Source organism: Salvelinus fontinalis, chromosome 9, assembly GCF_029448725.1.
Source record: "Salvelinus fontinalis isolate EN_2023a chromosome 9, ASM2944872v1, whole genome shotgun sequence".
Classification (NCBI taxonomy): Eukaryota; Metazoa; Chordata; class Actinopteri; order Salmoniformes; family Salmonidae; genus Salvelinus; species Salvelinus fontinalis.
Window position 1 is genome coordinate 43,536,282 of NC_074673.1, and position 21,331 is coordinate 43,557,612.

The following is a 21,331-nucleotide window of genomic DNA, read 5'->3' on the forward strand; positions in this document are numbered from 1 at the left end:
AAGGGGATGGAGGAAGGTGTGGAGAGAGAGAGTGAGAAAGAGAGAGAGAGCAACAGAGACAGACAAGGGCAAATCTTACATTTCAACACATATTACGTTTGACTTTCTGCATGGGAGAAAAAAAAGCAATTACACAGGCCTGAGTATGACAGCAGCGCGGCCCTCTCAGCCTTTCAGGCGAGCGTGGCAGCGGTGAGTTTGTGCCCTATGGCAATGGCAACTTGCTCTCTGTCTACGTTAATGGCCACTGGTTCTCCCTTCTGCCAGGCGGCCTGTTGAGTAGGGGCGTAAGGGGGGCAGGGAAGGAGGGTGAGGGGGTCTGACGCCTTGCCTCTGCTGATGGAGAATAACATAACTCTGCAGGGACTTCAAAGCAAAGGCTCTCCATTTCCTGTACTGATTGCGGCCTGATATAAATATATCGGCCTGATATAAATATGCAAGCATCAGGGCACACACACATTCCAACACACACCGAGCAAAACAAGTGCTTTGTTGAGAATTGAGAAAAACCCTTCAGTTTGGACTGAAGGAGAATAGATTTTGCTGCTAAGCTTTTGTTTGTTGTCACTTCCCAAATATCTACCCAACTCATCCCTAACCAGGCTCACCAATTATGCAACTTGCAGTAATGCCTTCAACGAGACCAAGGTCATGCCTCCGTCCAACGAGCTGGAAAGGTTAACCACCATTTCCCACTTAACCCGCTTATTAAGGGGATAAAAATGAACCAAAACGCAAGAAAACCACTGAGATTAGGGATCCTCGAGTCAGTCATGACGGTGTAGGAATACCTCAGCAGTGAGGATGTGTTGCGTGTTGTTGCTCTCGTCCGGGGCTGTATCCATCACAGTAACACATATCATCTCCAACTGATAATCCAGGAAAGGAGAGGGAGATCTTCAGCCAGAAACATAAACTAGCTTGCTAGTGGCCTTGTGAAATAACTCATCTGATCTGTCTTTTATGAATCCTTGGCTGCCCACAGGGGGTGAGAAGGGTGAGGGGTTGGGAGGAGAGGAGAGGAGAGGAAGGCACACAAGCAAGACAGAGAGGAGGGGAGAGTAGAGGAGAGAGCCAGAAAGGACACACATCTGGTTCTATTCAGAATGCCTAGGATTCCTCGTCTGGCTGTTTCGTATTACTCACAGGCAGCCAGGGCCTTGACTGCCCAGGAGAGCATAACAACTGCACCCCTGCACACAAAGCCAGCCAGTCTTTTTAAGCTTGTGAGGTTGGAGGTTGAGGGGGTGGTGGGTCGGAGTGGGGGTGGAGAGGTAGAGGGGCTCAGAGAGGCAGGAGGACCCCCATAGGACATTCCTGAGTCAGCTTGGTATAACCTGGGAGTGGTTCCCAGAGAAGCACTTTAAAAGTGAGCCAGAGCAGGACCTTCCTTCGACATCCCTCCATGATGATGTCCACAGAAGGAAGCCCCGTGGAGGAGAGGGTCATCTCCCTGGAGCTCCAGCACCACAGAGACCAGAGAAATGATATAAGGTCAACGGAGAATATCCTTCACGACATCCATATGTTGGCTGGTCGGTTCATCATGTCCACTTGAAAGAGAGGGAAATGAACTCCTTCAAAGGGGAAGTAAAAAATACCTCACTAAGCAAAGTCAAACATCCATCAAACTGTGAGACCTGAAACCATAGCACTTTCACAGTTTTAGATCTAGAGTCTGTCATGCCCCCTCCTCTCTTTTGGGAAAGTGATGTGAAGACCACGGTCAGCATTAGTTCCCCAGGAGATGGAGTGCTGGTAATGTAGACGAATCAATCGGCGAAGCAGCAGGAGTGGAGATCAGAGACAATACGTGCCGGCCCCATTACCCTCTGCCATGGAGCCGTGGTTACCGTCGCCGCCCGGCGAGGAGTGCTTAGCTCGGCCCTATCTAATGGGCCATAATATGATTTTACGCCATGTTCCAGCTCTCTTTACTACCTCCAAACATAACTCTGTCACGAAGCACAATAAAAACATATATATTTCTTTATTACTCGCTCACGCCGTATCCCTTTATCTGCTCCCGTACAAAGAAAAGCAATATCAGTAGAGACCCGATCCTCCCTAGCCTCGTTGAGAGCAGCAGACACAGAGTCGTTATTACCTTGAGCTGTCGTCTGCTCCCTCATGCCATTCACTCAGGGCGGAATGGATGTTTTATTATAATCAAATGAATACAATATCTTCCCATAAATAGCCTACTTAAAAAGTCATTTTCTCTGCCAGCAATATGTTTGAATGTCCATCACACCCGGGGCGCAGAGGTGCCACATGTTTAATTCAAAGCCAATGCAATTGACACGCACTGCACAGCGAAACACAGACTATGGTTTATGTCCTCCCTCTATAATCCTTCCCTCCACCCACCTTACCTTCAACTGTCCCCGTTTACAAAACCATTTAGGTCTGTGGGAACAGACTCTATAGGATAATATTCAGTGCATCTGAGAAAACTGGGGAATAAAAAGGGGTAGCAATTATGTACTGTAGGGCACTCAGAGGTGAAGAAAGTGAAGTGAATAATCTCATTGGAAAGCAATGGGGCAACTCCTGAGCACATATTTCAGCCAGCATGTGATCCATCCAAGACCTTGGATTCTCCCCTATGCTGTACTGTACTACCACAGTCCCCTATATACGTCAGGTCTGGACATCACATCTATCTATGTGGATCTGACATGAGTCGAGTGAACACCATGGTGTGTGTGTGTGTGTGTGTGTGTGTGTGTGTGTGGGGGGGGGGGGGGGGGGGGGGGGGTTTGAGGAGAGGGAATCCAATCTCTCAAACAGAGGAGCAGAGACAGGCAGGCAGATACGCTCTGGTCCCAAAATAACCCTGGAGGTATCCATGAATGAAATGACAGGATTACAGGGGTATTAGAAAACCCGCTGAGATGGTTGATAATGCTGTTTATAGTGAGGCGTGACACCGCTAGCAGGGAAAGAGTCAAACTGTTTGATTAATTAAAATATGGACAAGCTTTTCAGAGTCGCCAAGCAGAAAATTCTAAACTGAGCCGAGGTTCTGCCTTGCCTTCTAGAAGCTCTACTGCCTATGCGGCCTGCCGGGCATTGACATTGATGGATATAGCAGGTGTAAACGGACAGATATAAAGCCTTTACAATATCTGTGAATCCCTCTTGAAATGGGGGCGGTAAACATAAACCCTGATATCCCAGCTAAGGATGGGATTATTGTTGTGTCAACACTCAACGACCCCCACAGATAATAGCAATTACTGTCCTCTCTGCAGCGCCATCAGACTGAGGCAATGACTTAGCTAGCTGACAGCCTGGTCCTAATTACCAAGAACCGCCAATTACTGGCTCCATTTAATTATTTATATAGCTAGCCTGCTAGCTTCACACACCCAAATAAAAAGAGACTTTTCTGACTCCAAGCACTGATATCGGTGGCAGCTGGTCTACATGACTTGCTGAATCATGCTGGCTTGGGAATTAACTGGATTCAGGCAGTGTCAGCCTGTAAAATACTCAACGTCCCTTCAGATACTAGCTATAAATCCGGCATGGCTATGAATTCAGTATTCAGTAACTGTTTGCACATGACTCCAACACCATCATTAAGTTTGCCGACAATACGACGGCGGTAGGCCTGATCACCGACAACGATGAGACAGCCTATAGAGAGGAGGTCAGAGACCTGGCAGTGTGGGGCCAGGACAACAACCTCTCCCACAACGTCGGCAAGACAAAGGAGCTGATCGTGGACTACAGGAAACGGAGAGCTGAGCACACCCCCATTCAGAACGACGGGACTGTAGTGGAGACAGAAGTTCCTCGGTGTTCACATCACTAAGGACCTATCATGGTCCAAACAGACCAAAACATTTCTGAAGAGGGCACTACAATGCCTCTCCCCCTCAGGAGGCTGAAAAGATTTAAGATCCTCAAAAGGTTCTACAGCTGCACCCTTGAGAGCATCTTGACTGGCCGCTTGGTATGGCAACTGCTCGGCATCCGACCGCAAGACACTATAGAAGGTAGTGCATACGGCCTAGTACATCAATGGGGGCCGAGCTCCCTGTAATCCAGGACCTGTATGCCAGCCGGTGTCAGAGGAAGGCCCTAAAAATTGTCAAAGACTCCAGCTATCCAAGTCACGGTCTGTTCTCTCTGCTACTGCACGACAAGCGGTACCAGAGCGCCAAGTCTGGGACCAAAAGGCTCCTGAACAGCTTCTACCCCAAAGTCATAAGACTGCTGAACAGTTAATCAAATGGCTACCTGGACTTCCTGCTTTTCACCCCTACATGTACATAGCACTATCAATCAACTAAGCAAACCTACATGTACATATGATCTTAATCAATCACCCCAACTACCTTGTGTCCCAGTAAACTGTCTTGGTACTGGTACTCCTTGCATATAGCCTTTACAGTGCATTTGGAAAATATTCAGACCCCTTGACTTTTTCTACATTTGGTTAAAATTACAGCCTTATTCTAAAATGTGTTAAATGTTTTTTCCCCTCATCAATCCACACACAATATATGACAAAGCAAAAAAAAACATGTTTATAAGGTGTTGCACATATCACATTTACATAAGAATTCAGACCCTTTACTCAGTACTTTGTTGAAGCACCTTTGTAAGTGAATACAGCCTCAAATCTTCTTGGGTATGACGCTACAAGCTTAGCACACCTGTATTTGGGAAGTTTCTCCCATTCTTCTCTGCAGATCCTCTCAAGCTCTGTCAGGTTGGATGGAGAGCTTAGCTGCACAGCTATTTTCAGGTCTCTCCAGAGAAGTTCAATTGGGTTCAAGTCCGGCCTCTGGCTGGGCCACTCAAGGACATTCAGAGAAGCCACTTCTGTGTTGTCTTGGCTGTGTGCTTAGGGTCATTGTCCTGTTGGAAGATAAACCTTCACCCCAGTCTGAGGTCCTGAGTGCTCTGGGAGCTGGTTTTCATCAAGGATCTCTCTGTACTTTATTCCGTTCATCTTTCCCTTGATCCTGTCTAGTCACCCAGTCCCTGCCGCTGGAAAACATCCCAACAGCATGATGCTGCCACCAAAATGCTTCACAGTAGTGATGGTGCCAGGTTCTCTCGACGTGACTCTTAGCATTCAGGCCAAAGAGTTCAATCTTGGTTTCATCAGACCAGAGAATCTTGTTTTTTCATGGTCTGAATACTTTAGGTCCCATACAGAAAACTCCAATGGGGCTGTCAGGTGCCTTTTACTGAGGAGTGGCTTCCGTCTGGCCACTCTACCATAAAGGACTGATTGGCAAAGTGCTGCAGAGATGGTTGTCCTTCTTGAAGGTTCTCCCATCTCCACAGAGGAACTCTGGAGCTCTGTCAAACTGACCATAGGGTTTTTGGTCACCTCCTTGACCAAGGCCCTTCTCTCCCGATTGCTCAGTTTGGCCGGGCGACAAGCTCTAGGAAGTCTTGGGGGTTCCAAACTTCTTCCATTTAAGAATGATGGAGGCCACTGTGTTCTTGGGGACCTTCAATGCTGCATGCATTTTTTTGTCCTCTTCCCCAGATGTGTGCCTCGACACAATTCCTTCGAACTCATGTTTTTTTTATTTTTTTTTACACATTTGCAAACATTTCTAAAAACCTGTTTTCGCTTTTTCATTATGGGGTATTGCATGTAGATTAAAGAGGATTTTTTTTAAATCCAGTTTAGAATAAGGCTGTAACGTAACAAAATGTGGAAAAAGTGGTCTAAATACCGAATGTTGTTATTTTATTGTGTTACAATTACATTTTTTTTTACCTATTTGCTAATTTTCTTACTTTTTAATTGCATTTTTGGTAAAAGGCTCCTAAGAATTTCACAGTAAGGTCTACACTTGTTGTATTCGCGCATGTGACAAATAAAATGGTATTTGATTTGAGATAGCTAGGCCTTTGCAGTTATATCATAGTCATATGAAAACAATGGAAAAATAACAGGGACATCTGCAGTAGATTCAGTCCTTGTATGCTGCTGCTCAATGTGTTACCAGCTAGACTTGTGCACAGTAGCACAGTAAACAATAGAAAAATAACAGGGATAACTGTAGGGGTTTGTCCTTACTTCCTGTAGAGCTCAATTACTTCCTGTAGTTGCCGAGCAGGAAGTGCACAATCATATCCCCTCGTCGTCCGCTCTCCTTTTCATTCAGGCCTCTTCAGGGTGGCCACAGTAAGTAAGTGCTGAAAGACATAAAAAGACAGCGTTTCAGACAATTTCTACATTGTGTCATACTGAGAGAAAATACAGTATCTGCAGAATGTTCAAATCTAAACATACATGGCTGGTTGAGATCTGTTCTAGTGTAAACGACTCTAGTGCCAATACCAAAATTCCTCAGAAAACAATCCCTCCCTTTTCTTTATCTGGCGAGTGAACACTAACTCAGTTACTGCAGATGTTTCCTATCACCCACGGCTGCCAAGTGGCACCCAGTCAGTGGCTGCTAGTGCTTGAGAGAGGAGGGTGAGAAGAGAAGAGAGAGAGCAGGGGAGGGAGAAAATTCTACCATTCGTGCTCCAGTGAATCCTGTAGAAACTTGGCAGATCACTCTGAGATTTGTATGTCTCTGGATTTGACATGAAAATGTTACGTCTTGTCTGGAGTCGATCGCTCGCTCACGCCCGCCACTCCTCTTAATGTAGCTAGGCCTGGCTGGCTGTTTAGCTTATGTTCTCATAAACTCTGACATCCAAATTTCTCAGCCCCAGGGAGCAGATGGCCGATTAGCTCAGTCGGCAACGACGCAGCAATGAGCGAGTGTCTTCTCTGGAGGTGCAAGTCCACAATCATTTGAAAGATAACCAATACAACACTTTGTTGCCCTGAGAAAATATGTCACCGCGTTGGCATCTCCTTACAAGGCAACATACTCCTACAGATCCTACAGAGTCATACAGATCTTTCAACAGGGCTAAGTTGCTAGTGTAGATTCGTATTTGTAAGATCCCTTTCTAACGGATCACTTCCTCTAACCCTCCAGAACTCCAGCAACCAGATTCTAGGGGGAAAATCCCCATTGTCCTCATGTAGCAAAAACTGAACCAGAACACTATTTGTTCTAGTTATGCACACTCAGATTGTGCCTCTCAGTGGAGGTCTTTAAACATGAGCCCAGTTCATCTCCAATCAGTGTTGCCAGATCTGGATGACAGCCACTGAAACACAAAGAAACACAACACACTACCGCACGCTCCATGCTCACTAAGCATTAAAACATGTTGTAAGAAGACTATCTGTGCTAAGCGATAAAGTGTGTACAAAAGATCCACCGTCGCGGCGCTCCAAAGCGCTTAGCATTTAGATGACAGTTGCGAGGGGCTCGAGTGGAGGAGTGGTTGTGGCCCGGAGGCCGGATCTGTTCCAACCGTGCACTGGCAAGAGACAGAGCCCAGTCAGCCTCGACAGCTTGCAAACTCACAGGGGGTGATGGGATACTGGAGGGCTGGTATACCATGTTGAAGTTGGGGAAGGGAAGGAGGGGGAAGGATGGGAGGAGGATGGGTAAAGAGGAACGATGTGTTATTTTATTATTTTAGAACCCCACGGACTTACCATCCACAGTGTTGTATGAGCAAAATCTAAAAGTAGGCCCTCTGATGAAGGTCTGAGCTGTGGGTATCGGTATACCCTCTATTGGATTAAAGGTAATCATCGTTCAGCTAGACCTTGAGGGGAAGAGCAGCAATATTTTCATTGATGTCACACATTCCAAGGCTGTTATGCCTCCGCGTGATATGAAATACCTTACATTAATGATGATGGGTATGTCCATGTAAAGAGTCCCATGAGAACTAACATGTGAAGTTCATAGGAGTTCAAAGTTGGTGTCAAATGAAAGCTAAGAGGTTTTTTATTTTTTATTAAGGTATTTATACATTTTTCAACCATTTTCCATCCTAAGACTTAGGAATATGCAAAGACTATGATTTCTGGTCAAACAGATGGAAAAGGGGTCTTAGAAACATCTAGTAGAAAACGTGTTAAAGGTATCAGAAATACCTTAAACACTTAATGTTGAAGTAAACACCCCTGCCAACTAATATCAATACTTTTATTCCATTTTCTGAAATGAGTTGCCTTCTGTAAGTTTAAGAAATATTGCCTAGTGTCTTGTCATTCTGTTACCAGATACCACGTATCTTTAAGATATAAATGCACCATGTAAAGTGTTGGTACCATGTTTCATGAGCTGAAATAAAAGCTCCCAGAAATGTTACATACGCACAAAAATGTTAGTGAGGATTTCTCCTTTACCAAGATAATCCATCCATCTGGAATATCTATGAGCTGATTAAACAGCCTGATCATTACAGGTTCACCTTGTGTGGTAGACAATAAAAGGCCACTCTAAAATGTTTCGTCACACAACACAGTGCCACAGATGCCTCAATTGAGGGAGTGAGCAATTGGCATGTTGACTGCAGGAATGTCCACCAGTGCTGTTGCGAGAGAATTGAATGTTAATTTCTCTACCATAAGCCGCCTCCAATGTCATTTTAGAGAATTTGGCAGTACGTCCACAACTAAATAATTTCTGCACACACCGTCTCAGGGAAACTCATATGCGTACTCATCGTCCTCACCAGTGTCTTGACCTGACTGCAGTTCGGCTTTGTAACCGACTTTAGTGGGAAAATGCTCACCTTCGATGGCCACTGGCACGCTGGAGAAGTCTGCTATTCATGGTTGAATCCGTACTGCGCAGATGGCAGACAGCGTGTATGGAGTTGTGTGGGCGAGCGGTTTGGTGATGTCAATGTTGTGAACAGAGTGCCCCATGGTGGTGGTGGGGTTATGGTATGGGCAAGCATAACCTTTGGACAACGAACACAATAATTGTTTATCGATGGCAATTTGAATACACAGAGACAACATGATGAAATCCTGAGGCCTATCGTCATACTATTCATCCGCTGCCATCACCTCATGCTTCAGCATGATAATGCACGGCCCCATGATGCAAGGATCTGGATCGGTGTGTATGACAGCGTGTTCTAGTTCTCGCCAATATCCAGCAACTTCGTACAGCGAGTGGGACAACATTCCACAGGCCACAATCAACAGCCTGATCAACTCCATGCGATGGAGATGTGTCGCGCTGCACAAGGCAAATGGTGGTCACACCATATACTGACTGGTTTACTAATCCATGCATCTACCTTTTTTTAAAGTTATCTGCGACCAACAGATGCATATCTATATTCCCACCCATGTGAAATCCATTGATTAGGGCCAAATGAATTTATTTAAATTGACTGATTTCCTTATATGAAGTATAACAGTAAAATATATTAAATTGTTGCATGTTGGGTTTATATTTTTGTTCAGTTTAATTTCTCTCCCTCAGTAGAAGGGATGATAATGAAAGTTCACAGATGTAACAAGTAAAGATAGCCCTACCAATTACTTAGTGTTTTTACTGATAACAATTTGTTTTAGGATTTATTAAGTGATTAAAACATGTTGAAACAATTCACTTACAGTCATTCTGTTACAAATGTTTTGTCATTCTGTTAGCAATTTGGTAACAGAAAGACTGCAAGTGAATTGGCTACAATGGGAATTCATAGTAATCACAAAACACAGTTGGGTCACCTGCTACTGTCCTCCCTTCCATTGGCATACTGTTATGTTCAGCTCATAACGTCTCTCTCTATTAATCAATGTACCGCATGGTGACGTTACCGTGAAAACCCGAAACTCAAACCATGCAAACCTGTTCATCAGAAGGTCCTGTGTAGATTGTATTTTCAACAAGTAACTATCAGGAAATAACACTGATAAAAATAAGTTTCATCAGCTGCTGTACAATATGATATAAAACACAGGAAAAACTGCATTTTTGACTGAACTTGGCCTTTAAGAAAGATAACATAAAATGTCTAGCTAGCCCCAAGGATGCGTGGAGACTACTTGTTATTTGGGGACCTTCGCTGCAATTTCATCCATGCTTTTCATAGATCACGGTAATTTAAATCGTGATGATCACTGTGAATTATTATAAATGAATTATTCACACTCATCTTTGAGGATGCCTACTTATATTCTGAGTCATTCTGAATATCATAAAGAGGACTTTTGATGTTTAAGTGTTTTTTTCCTGACGATTAACCTGAATCAACTTCAAAAGTGTAAGAGGGAGTGCATCGCCTGGGGCAACGTTCTAAACAAACGCAATGAGCTTTTTGGGAAATTGATTTAGATTTCTTTTCTCTTTCAAATATATAGTGCCTGAAAAATGTAAAATAAGGAGCTTATCTATGTTTGTAGCCCTTTACACTCATACCCGTATACAGGTTGAAAATGGCAGATTTGGGCACTAATAAGCACCTAAATTGGAACACAGTGGTACAGTAAGTAACATGCTATTACAGTAAGTAACATGCTATTAATGATGTCAGACCCCTGCTTCCATCCCTCACGCTAACTGGGTCATTTTCTCATTGTTTTTGTTGTCTGATTGAGGGAAATGCTGTAACTGAAAAGTACTCAATGTATTTTGATTGATTCTAATAAATAGCACTTTGATGTTATACAAGCAACCAAATGTGTCCAAATGTGCAGTTTGTCATGACTTGACTTTAACATTAATCTGAAGACTTATATCTATCTTAATTAACTACTTACCCGATTCAATTAATCATGTAACAATTAACTCATTAGGATCTGGGGCACCACGAGAGCATTCTTTAAAGAGTTAGCATCTCGAGTTAAACTCGAAAAGGTCTTTACCTATCACATCTATAAACAGTCACCTTATCAATCATAACCTCGTATCATATCATCATTCTGAAGTCGTAACCTCCTTCCATCTGCAAAAACCCGAGCCTTACATACGATTCAGTACTACACAAACTGGTTTAATTATTTATTTACTAACTAATTAAATGGGAACACAGGATAAACATACACATTCTGCACTGGTTATTGACTGGAGACCTAATACGCTGAAAACAGGTCCCTAGCGGAATGACAACAACATGGATGCTTGTTAAAGAGATGGAGAGAGAGAGAGAGAGGGACAGAGACACTTAACATTGCCACATTCAGAAACTATTTTCACCTACAGTAACCATATACTTTGCACACAAACAGCCACACAAACAGACACACTTTGAGAAAGAAATGTATGAATGTATTTATGTGAAATGCCTGGGTTCGCTGGGGATCTCTCAGTGAATGGGGTAGCTTTGGAAAGGGGGTTGGGCTCTTTCGCGGCATGCTTGTAAGGCTCTGATTGACCAAAATGGCTCCAACAACCCTTCCCCTGTTGTCCTTCTTCGTAGTTGACTTGTCGTGTAGTCCTGAACAGAACTACAGAGTTGATTTTCCTTCCATTCACTCTTGAAGATTCTTCTTTGAAGATAGGGTTAGCCAGCCGTATTGACGGTTCCCCAATGGGGTGATGAGAGTAACGTAATACGATTGTTTGAGCAGAGTAACAGGATGGTCCTACTTAAATTTGCTTTCGAAGAGGGAGGTGAGTTTATCGTCTCTACCTCATGTTGAGATTCAAAGTTCAAACCATTTTAAACGCACAGCTGCCACTTCTCGCTTTTTTCTGGTTCCATGTGTTAACTTCTTAACCCATATTTTCTACCTTTTGCTTGAAAGGGGTGGTTCCAGCAGGCTGAAACGCTCCCCGACCTCACTCCGGGGCGGTGATTATTCACTGCGCAAAGTTATGGAAAACAATTATCGCTTATAACTTCTCAAATCACATCCCTCTCTTAAAAACTTCTTGTCAATAGGGGGAGCTGTTAGCACTTTGTAATTATGACGTTCCCAAATTAAACTGCCTCGTACTCAATTCTTACTCATACAATATGCATATTATTATTATTATTGGATAGAAAACACTCTCTAGTTTCTAAAACCGTTTGAATTATATCTGTGAGTGAAACAGAACTTGAATTAGAGCAATTTTCCTATGTGGATGTGAGAATGCCAAATTTTCCAACCTGCTCTGAGACCTGTGTATAACTCTGCCTGTCTTCTATTGGTTGAGATGCACTGCATATGCCTTCCCCTGGTTGTTAGCGAATAGGGAGACTTGAAATAGAGTCTCTACGTAGATCCCAAAGGTTATAAATGACTTGGCAAAGACGTCTATCGTTCTTTTCCCCTTCGCTCTGACGCACTGAGGACCTTGGCACATTGTACTAGAAGCATTGGTTATAGATCTTAGACATTTCCGGCTGTGTTTTTATTCGATATAGGCTTTAAAGACATCATAATCTTGTTATTTTGAACCAAATTATATCAGTTTATGTCAGTATATTGCGATTTTCGGGTATTTATTTTCGTGGCGTTGTAGGAAGTTGGGTATCTCTGGCCCACATGGCTAATGTTTACTGCTAATTGCAACGTTGAAGAGGACGTTCTCCAACCTAGCAACGATTCTTTTGGACAAAGGACACCTTTCCCAAGATTCTGATGAGAGTTCATCAAAAAGTAAGAACTATTTATGCTGATAATTCGTTGTTCTGTTGAAAAAAGTCAAATGCATAAGCCGCCATTACTTGCAGTGCAGCCTTGCTTTATCGCACGCTGTATTTTGAAGTAACGTTAATTTTAAAAATGTAACAAAGCGATTGCATTAACAACTAATTTGTCTTTCAATTGCTGTCCAACCTGTATTTTTTTAGTCAAGTTTATGAATAGTTTTCGATTAGAATAGGTGCCTCTCCAAGATGGCGCCGGACAGATTGCTTGAGGTTTTGGACACTAATCACATTGTATAAGCACGATTTGTGCCGCTAAATATGCACATTTTCGAACAAACTCTATATGCATTGTGTAATATGATGTTATAGGACTGTCATCTGAAGAATTCTGAGAAGGTTAGTGAAAAAATTAATATATTTGGTGGTTTATACGTTATCGCTATTTTTGCCTTGAATCAATGCTGGTGTGATGTTTGCTATTGTGGTAAGCTAATATAACGCTATATTGTGTTTTCGCTGTAAAACACTTAGAAAATCTGAAATATTGGCTGGATTCACAAGATCTGTGTCTTTCATCTGCTGTACGCTGTGTATTTTTAAGAAATGTTTTATGATGAGTAATTAGCTAATACACGATGGTCTATGTAGTTATTCTAGTCGCTTTGGTGAGAGTTGTGATAGTGGCTGCAATGGCTAAACTATGATTTATACCTGAAATATGCACATTTTTCTAACAAAACATATGCTATACAATAAATATGTTATCAGACTGTCATCTGATGAAGTTGTTTCTTGGTTAGTGGCTATTTATATCTTTATTTGGTCGAATTTGTGATAGCTACTGATGGAGTAAAAAAAATGGTGGAGTAAAAAAAGTGGTGTCTTTTGCTAACGTGGTTAGCTAATAGATTTACATATTGTGTCTTCCCTGTAAAACATTTAAAAAATCAGAAATGATGGCTAGATTCACAAGATGTGTTTCTTTCATTTGGTGTCTTGGACTTGTGATTTAGTGATATTTAGATGCTACTATTTACTTGTGACGCTATGCTAGCCTATGCTAGTCAGCTTTTTTACTGGTGGGGGTGCTCCCGGACCCGGGTTTGTGAGGAAGTAGAGGTTAACAAAAACACTCATAATTTTTCATATTACATGCACAACGCGTAGAATGAAAACTTCTTATATGTTGTGGGTATACTTCCCAAGTTATAGTATTTTCCATTATAACATTTTGAATGACATCACAAAATAACAAACAAAAGGACATTAGTGTCGTATAGAAAGCCTCTCCACAAAATATCGTTCCAGTATTCGCTTTTGAACGTGTTAGAGTTTCAGCGGGGAAAAGTCTTGAGACAAAGCACATTCCTTTGGTGAATCTTGAGAGCGCATGCCTGGATCTTCTCCCTTGATTTACAACATGTCGTGAGTTGTTAATCCCCACTAGTTATTTCCTTCCCCCTCTATGGGATTGAGGTGGTCTGATTGAAGTTATTCATTGCAAACCTGATCTGACCTATTTGGATTCTCATGGACAGTCATGAAAACTTCACATTTCCATATCATAAAACCCATGTCATATACAGTGTCGACATTTATGATCACTGTTTGATGAACAGTTACAAGATGACATGGCGTCATACCCCGGGTTGTCCTGAACAGAATGAGCCTATGGTTGTCTACTGTGAAGAAAACTACCACCTGAATGTACACCACTCCTTTCCATGCGCACCAACAGTACGATCTGTTTCTCTGAATTGCCCTGTGAAGGCCTAACACCGTAATATCGTATTTTACAACTTAGCTAGTCAAGATGCAATAGAACAAGTATTCAAATGATTCCCACTTGACCTAGATTGCGATTTATAATGGGCTGTTTTTGGTTTGCGTAAACATCAACAGTAATTGTGTGATGGCGGGGCTGCAGGGTTGTGTTCCAAACAAAACAACTACAAGTGTGTTTGCTGTAGTTCCTCAACGGCACAGCTAGGAGAGTTCAAAAAAGCAATTTCTAGTTGAATACTCTTCTTTAAGTCATAAAAGTGCATTGAAATGACTTAGGAACTGTTCACACTTTGGAGAGGTGTGTGGCCACTTGGAGACACCAGTTAGTCCTCTCACTCAAACTCTTGTCATTTTTTGTTTTATGTTGCAACTACCTCACATTTTCCAGGAAAATTCTCATCATGTTACTGAATATATCCAGACTATTTGTTTGATTTCAGAATCAACAAATGCAGTGAAAAGTACAGTAAATGTAAAATGCACATAAAAGCAACAGTGTAATGTTTGGATTCAGTCTTGTCAGGTGAACTGTTGTCTGAATTGTATGCTTTTTAATATTTCTTCTGAAAGAAACATTTCAATTTAGCCCAATCCATATAGGGCAATTCCCACAAGTGCAAAGGGTTAAATAGATTTTTAAAGTATATGTGAAACTTAAAAGAAAGTCTACTTTCCCTGTATTCTCAAAATTAACACATTTTGAGTGTTGGTCAAAAATGAGTCATTTTCACAAGGAAATTAGAGTGACAACCTGTAACGCAAAGTCACAAGTCACTGAAAATGGGTAAAACACATCATCATGTCAAGCTAATTGATACAAAAAGCTCTCCATGTGTTGTGGACACACCAGATAAGGGTGAGGTTATGCTCTTTATCTCAAGGGGGTACCACGCCTCAGATTCACCAGGCCCAACAACAAAAGAGAAGAGAAATTGAGATCTTTTGTTCGCTCCTGTGCACTCTAATTTATTCATCCCCAAGCACTTCTTGCTCTGAGGCACAGCCAAGGCAAACCCAGGGGGAAGATGATTGACACTTCCTAACCCATGTGGATACCCCAGACCACGTCATTAGCATGCTATTTACATGATCATACGGGGGAGCAAGCTGCAGGAGATCGGAACAAGAGAGAGCAACAGAACAGAAACAGAAATGTGAATGTTTTATGTGGTATGGTTTTTTTGGTCTCAAATGTAGCCTAAGCACCCAGAGTGGGTGCAGCACTCGCCTCCCGCCCAGTTTCACCCCCAATATTACAACGCAGCCCGCAGAACCATGGAACTGACATTTCAGCTGAACCATATTTTGTCTGGAGTTAACACCTGCAGGCATCAGGGCCGGGACGTGACCAAGAACCCGATGGTCACGCTGACAGAGTTCCAGAGTTCCTCTGTGGAGACGGGAGAACCTTCCAGAAGGACAACCATCTCTGCAGCACTCCACCAATCAGACCTTTATGGTAGAGTGTCCAGATGGAAGCCACCCCTCAGTAAAAGGCACATGACAGCCCGCTTAGAGTTTGCCAAAAGGCACCTAACGGACACTCAGACCATGAGAAACAAGAATTAGCCTGATTGCCAAGCGTCACATCTGGAGGAAACCTGACACTATCCCTAGGGTGAAGCGTGGTTGTGGCAGTATCATGCTGTGGGGATGTTTTTCAGCGGCAGGGACTGGGAGACTAGTCAGGATCGAGGGAAAGATAAATGGAGCAAAGTACAGAGATCCTTGATGAAAACCTGCTCCAGAGAAGCTCAGGACATTAGACTGGGGCGAAGGTTCAGCTTCCAACAGGACAACAACCCTAAGCACATAGACATGACAATGCAGGAGTGGCTTCGGGACAAGTCTCTGAATGTCCTTGAGTGACCCAGCCAGAGCCCGGACTTGAACCCGATCAAACGTCTCTGGAGAGACCTGAAAATAGCTGTGCAGCGACGCTCCCCATCCAACCTGACAGAGCTTGAGAGAATCTTCAGAGAAGAATGGGAGAAACTCCCCAAATACAGGTGTGCCAAGCTTGTAGCGTCATAACCAAGAAGACTTGAGGCTGTAATCGCTGCCAAAGGTGCTTCAACAAAGTACTAAGTAAAGGGTCTGAATACTTATGTAAATGTGATATTTCAGTTTTTGATTTGTCATTATGGGGTATTGTGTGTAGATTGATGAGGGGATTTTTTTTTTTTATCCAGGTTGTAACGTAACAAAATATGGAAAAAGTGAAGGGGTCTGAATACTTTCCGAATGCACTGCAGATGTCCTAGCCTTTCAGGTAATAAAACCAATGCAGTATTAGTCTTTTCTTCAGCTAATTAATGATGGGTTACTAAGCTTCTAACTTATATCCTCGGTCTCTTGCGCAATACGCACGCACCTGTGCTCCGCTGGCCTCTCCTTAAAAAACACTCCTTACACCTTGGAGTCCCATGCAGGAAAAGCTACACTAGAATAGCTTGCTGGACATCATTCATTTGAGCATTTCTTATACTAATAGACTATTTGAAGAGGGAACGCAAGCCCTTGTTTGCTGAATGTTAAATACAGCAGCCAATAGAACTCACTGGTAGTTTGAAAGAAGAGCGAACACAGCATGGCGGTAGGCTATAGCAGTTATGTATTCAGACCCATAACCATTCAATCTTCGTGAAGAGAAGTGAAAGCCTTCTGCATCTAATTCTAGTCCTGTATTATTCAGGGCGGTTATTAGAATGACGGAGATAAGGACAACAAAACATATTTCATTTAACTGTTGAAAGCGAGTTGAAAGCGAGGAAGGAATGAAGCAACAATAGAGAGAGAAAGTAGAGGTAAGCTAATAACATTAGGGGAAATATTATGAAAGGTGTATATATATGCATCAGCCAACTAATTCCACAAATAGCCCTTATGGTATTTCAAAAGTAAAATTTAATTCTCTAGCCGATACTTGTAACTTCGTAGGCAGCATGTGCTGCACCAGAATCGCATGTTCTCAACGATGCATAATTCCAGTCCATATAATACAATACAGTAATACAGGTCACATTAAAAAATGATTAGCCTGCTGGAGCTAGTTTCATGTATTTACCCAAGAGAGCATATAGCTATTTACATCTATGAGCTTCTATGTTTTCTGTCGTGCGTAACCTATATCATATATGTTTTTGGATAACGGCACAATCATTTGGACTTTTTAGAGCTTGGGCTCACTAAATGTCTTTAATGTAGGACTCATAAAATGTATTTAATGTAGGCTCAGGTAGCATCAGGCCTGAATTTTCGATCAAATCTCTAATCTAATTCAGATATAGGCCCATTTATATGCTTTATAATACTTTTGAATGACACTTCTGGTTTTGGCCGGAAATGCCGGGTTATGAGGGAGAAAGTCGATTTATTCTCTGGATGGAACATTTGTAAAATACCGGAAAAATACTCAACACTAATCTCACCTAAATAAACAGCAGATTATGGAGGAGTCAATGTATTGAGGAAGGGCTGCCGTCTGATCCCTAAGCCCAGCACAGATGGACCCCAGTCAGTCCTGACTCCCAGCTAGACTGAGACGCAGAGGGTTTATGGTTCCGTGGCTTAGAAGATTTCACAGTGGACCCCAGAAAAGTGTAGTGGTGGCGACGGGTAGTGGGCTCCAATCAAACACAGCTGTCTGACAATCATGATAACATTTATCTGTCTTTCAGCAACATTAATTATGGGAGCTGTGGTGATTATTCACTGTCAGGTTACATGACAAGAGACAATATCCTTAGCGTATTGCACAAAACAATACTAGCAAAGGATAATGGGAATGTAATCTTTTCAAGATGAACTGTTTTAAAGCCGAGATTTACAGCAATTTTACTGGCTTGAGGAGATGAAAGTTTAGACAAGTTGTATCAGGTCTTTCTGAGTACTGGCCAAGTATTGTCAGATAGCCTAATTGGACCATTGTTCCTTTCGCCAAACAACAATTTATTTTATCGCACTGTCCTTTTCACAGTTCCAATTGTGTCCTATTTGAGAATGGCCGCTCATTGGTGTGTAGTGTGGGCTAAGCTAGCTTCACATTGTCAGCCAGTGGGTGTGTGCATCCAACAGGTACCACAGCCTAAGACAGGCCATCTATTCCTGCTAGGGTACAGTGTGTTGTGACCTATTTCTATTCTTTCCCCTGAGACTGCATTCTCAGCTCTAAGCCTCTGGTTGATAGCCAAACAATGGAACCCAGAACTGCCTTAATGAGGAGAGAGAGGAGGCTCAGCTAATTATGACACCCCCCCTCCATCTTCTCTGTATCCCCCTCCCGTCTCCCTCCCTCCATCTCAACACAGTACAGTATGGGGGTAGAACTCAGCCCAGTAGCTAGCTGTCAGACGGTCGTGGGAGAAATGAAGCTGGTTTTTCCTGGACACTGTCCAACGGGAACATGGAAATTGCCCAAATCGCACCGTGGCAAGTGAGGGGGAAGAGAGAGAGAGAGTGATGGGTGGTCAGAGCGAGAGAGTGAGCGAGAGTGTGAGAAAGTCTTAGGAATGAGAGGGAGAAGGAGAGGACAAAATAATAAGTGAAAGAGAACAAAAGGGAAAGTGTTAGCATGAACATGAAGGAGAGTGTGCGAGAGAAATTAAAACGCAAATATAGATGTGTATATAAGAGAAAGCAAGACATAGCTAGTGAGACATGTTGTGAGTGAGTGAGACATGTTGTGAGTGAGTGAGTGAGTGAGTGAGTGAGTGAGTGAGTGAGTGAGTGAGTGAGTGAGTGAGTGAGTGAGTGAGTGAGTGAGTGTGTGTGTGTGTGTGTGTGTGTGTGTGTGTGTGTGTGTGTGTGTGTGTGTGAGTGAGTGAGTGAGTGAGTGAGAGAGAGAGAGTGTGTAGGGTGGGCTTCTAAGTCTCTGAGCTGAGCTCACTAAAGAGTAGAGGTGTTGTGAGTATCTTGGCTATTCTCTGCTGGAGCGGAACCAGGGCGCAAAGTGGGCCCTTGCTGGACGCTTCAATCACAGGCAGCCAGAGCCTTGGGCAAACTTGGCCAATTAGCCGCACACTGCCGTTGACCCCCAGCTTCATTAAGGCACCCTGGCTCAGCGCAGGGCGGCCAGGAGGGAGAGCTCACTGTCAACACACATAGGCCATACCAGACCCTCACACAGGGGCAAAACACACACACACACAAGCCTCACCCTGTCTCTCCCATCCCCAGTGGGGTTAGACTCCCAGCAGGGGAAGGGGCAGAGTCTCTCTCTATCTCGAGGCTGACGAAGTGGAGGTGGCTCCCCTCCCAAGTGTCATACAGAGGGAGGGGGCTGATCATCAACAACTTGGCGGCATATTCCTTATGGCATAAATTGTCCGCTCTCTGCTGGAGTCATGTGGGAGGGGCCACCACCGTTGAGAAGGGTGCTTGAGCAACCACAGGGGGAGGGGCCATCCCCGTTTCCACCCCTACAAGTGACAGCAGAGACTTACATGCCGGTTCCCTCCAGCCAACATCAGCAACGAACAGACAAAGAGACAGCTCTCTCTGACCCCCCCCGCCCTCTGACAAGAGACAGGGGGAGTCAGGGGAGAGGGAGGTGAGGTTCAGAGCTTGCCGGGTCTGACTGGTTTGGGTCTCTCTGTGGAAGAGAGATTTCTAAATCCCTCCATCCCAGTCCGCACAGCAGAGGTCTGTGGTGTAGAGCAGACCAACACCGCAGACTATACAGCACACACCCGGTGTACAGCCGACACAATATACTGTCTTACTTTGGTGGTCTGGGGAGAGTTGGGATGTCTCTGTGTGTGTGTGTGTGGGAGGGGGTTGTATGTGTTTGTAGTGAGTGTTGTGTAGTGTGCATCGACACGAGACCGACTTACGTCAGACTTGGTAGTAACATCAGTAGCATTCTCCCTCTCCCCGGTGGAGTAAGGTAGCGGTTTCTCTCCTCTCAGATTACACTTCGATCAGTCTAAAGTAGTGTTTGTGCGCCGCCCGCGATCGTAGCAATCACTGCTGTCAGAGCCCAGGCATGCTTGGATGGAGAAGAGATACCGCTTTTATTTAAAACAAGCCAAGGGTAAAAGATCAATGGTCCATTTGAGCCACGGACGGAGGTAAAGTTCACAAACATAGTGGAGATTATGAGAGGGTAAGGCGACGGGGGATGCTGGGAGACGAGGCGGCAGGGGAGGGGACGAGGAGGGTGGGGCGGGGAGGCGAGAGCGGCCTCCATCTAGCTCATACGGGTGCTAGTGGCTTATTGATCTGTGAGACATAGAGCTCAGAGCCATTCATCACAGGCCACTCAGGCCCTTAGATAACTCCTCTGATAAGGCCCTGCCTGCCTCGGCCGAGCAGCTGCAACCCACTCCATCCATTATTCCTCACTATACCCAGAGGCTGGGGCAGAGGCTGGGGATGCGGCTGGGGAATATTGGGCTGGGGGTATACGGATGGGGCTGGTGTTGGGGTTGGGGCTGAACAGCACTGCTCTTGTTTGAGGGAAAAAACAGGGCTTCATTGTTTCCAGTCCTTCTCCAAACAGCATTAGCAAAGCTGTTTTATAGCAGATAGCACACAGCGAAGCGACAGCCAGTTCCTAAAACTGCTGAGTGTGTGTGTGTGTGTGTGTGTGTGTGTGTGTGTGTGTGTGTGTGTGTGTGTGTGTGTGTGTGTGTGTGTGTGTGTGTGTGTGTGTGTGTGTGTGGAGTAGGAGTCACAGACTGGGCAGGTGGGGATAAGCCATAATGAGCCAAACAGGGAGGGAGGGAGAAAAAGAGGCAGGGGGTCGGTGAGAGGGAGAAAGAGAGAGATGGAGGAAGATAGAGGGTGTGTGTGTGTGTCTGTGTGAGAGTGAGAGAGAAAGAGGGAGCCAGAGAGCAGGCCCCAAAAGAGCAATTACAGGAGAAGGTGTGGGCCTGGCCCCGAGGCCCAGTTCGAAACACCCCTACCACAGCCAGACAGACACATCCACAGCACTGGAGAATTCATCAAACTCAACCCCTTACAATAGAGGTCAAATGCCAGGAAGATAGAGAGGGAGATACACTCTCTCTAGGCTGAGTAAGGTAGAGAGAGAGAGAGAGAGAAGCAAGCAGAGAAAGCAAGTAGGGTGTGGGAGTATTTTCTGAAACTAAAAGCC

General features: G+C 44.0%; 1 protein-coding gene across 1 annotated transcript in view; it reads right to left on the reverse strand.

Moving 5' to 3' along the window:
- The window catches only part of plxnb2b (plexin b2b), a 197,595-nt gene that overhangs the window by 126,227 nt on the left and 50,037 nt on the right, over positions 1 to 21,331 (reverse strand). Inside the window, exon 2 of the mRNA XM_055934523.1 lies at positions 6,062 to 6,180. The gene's annotated coding sequence lies outside the window, so the exon portion shown is untranslated. The remainder of the gene's footprint in view (positions 1 to 6,061; positions 6,181 to 21,331) is intronic.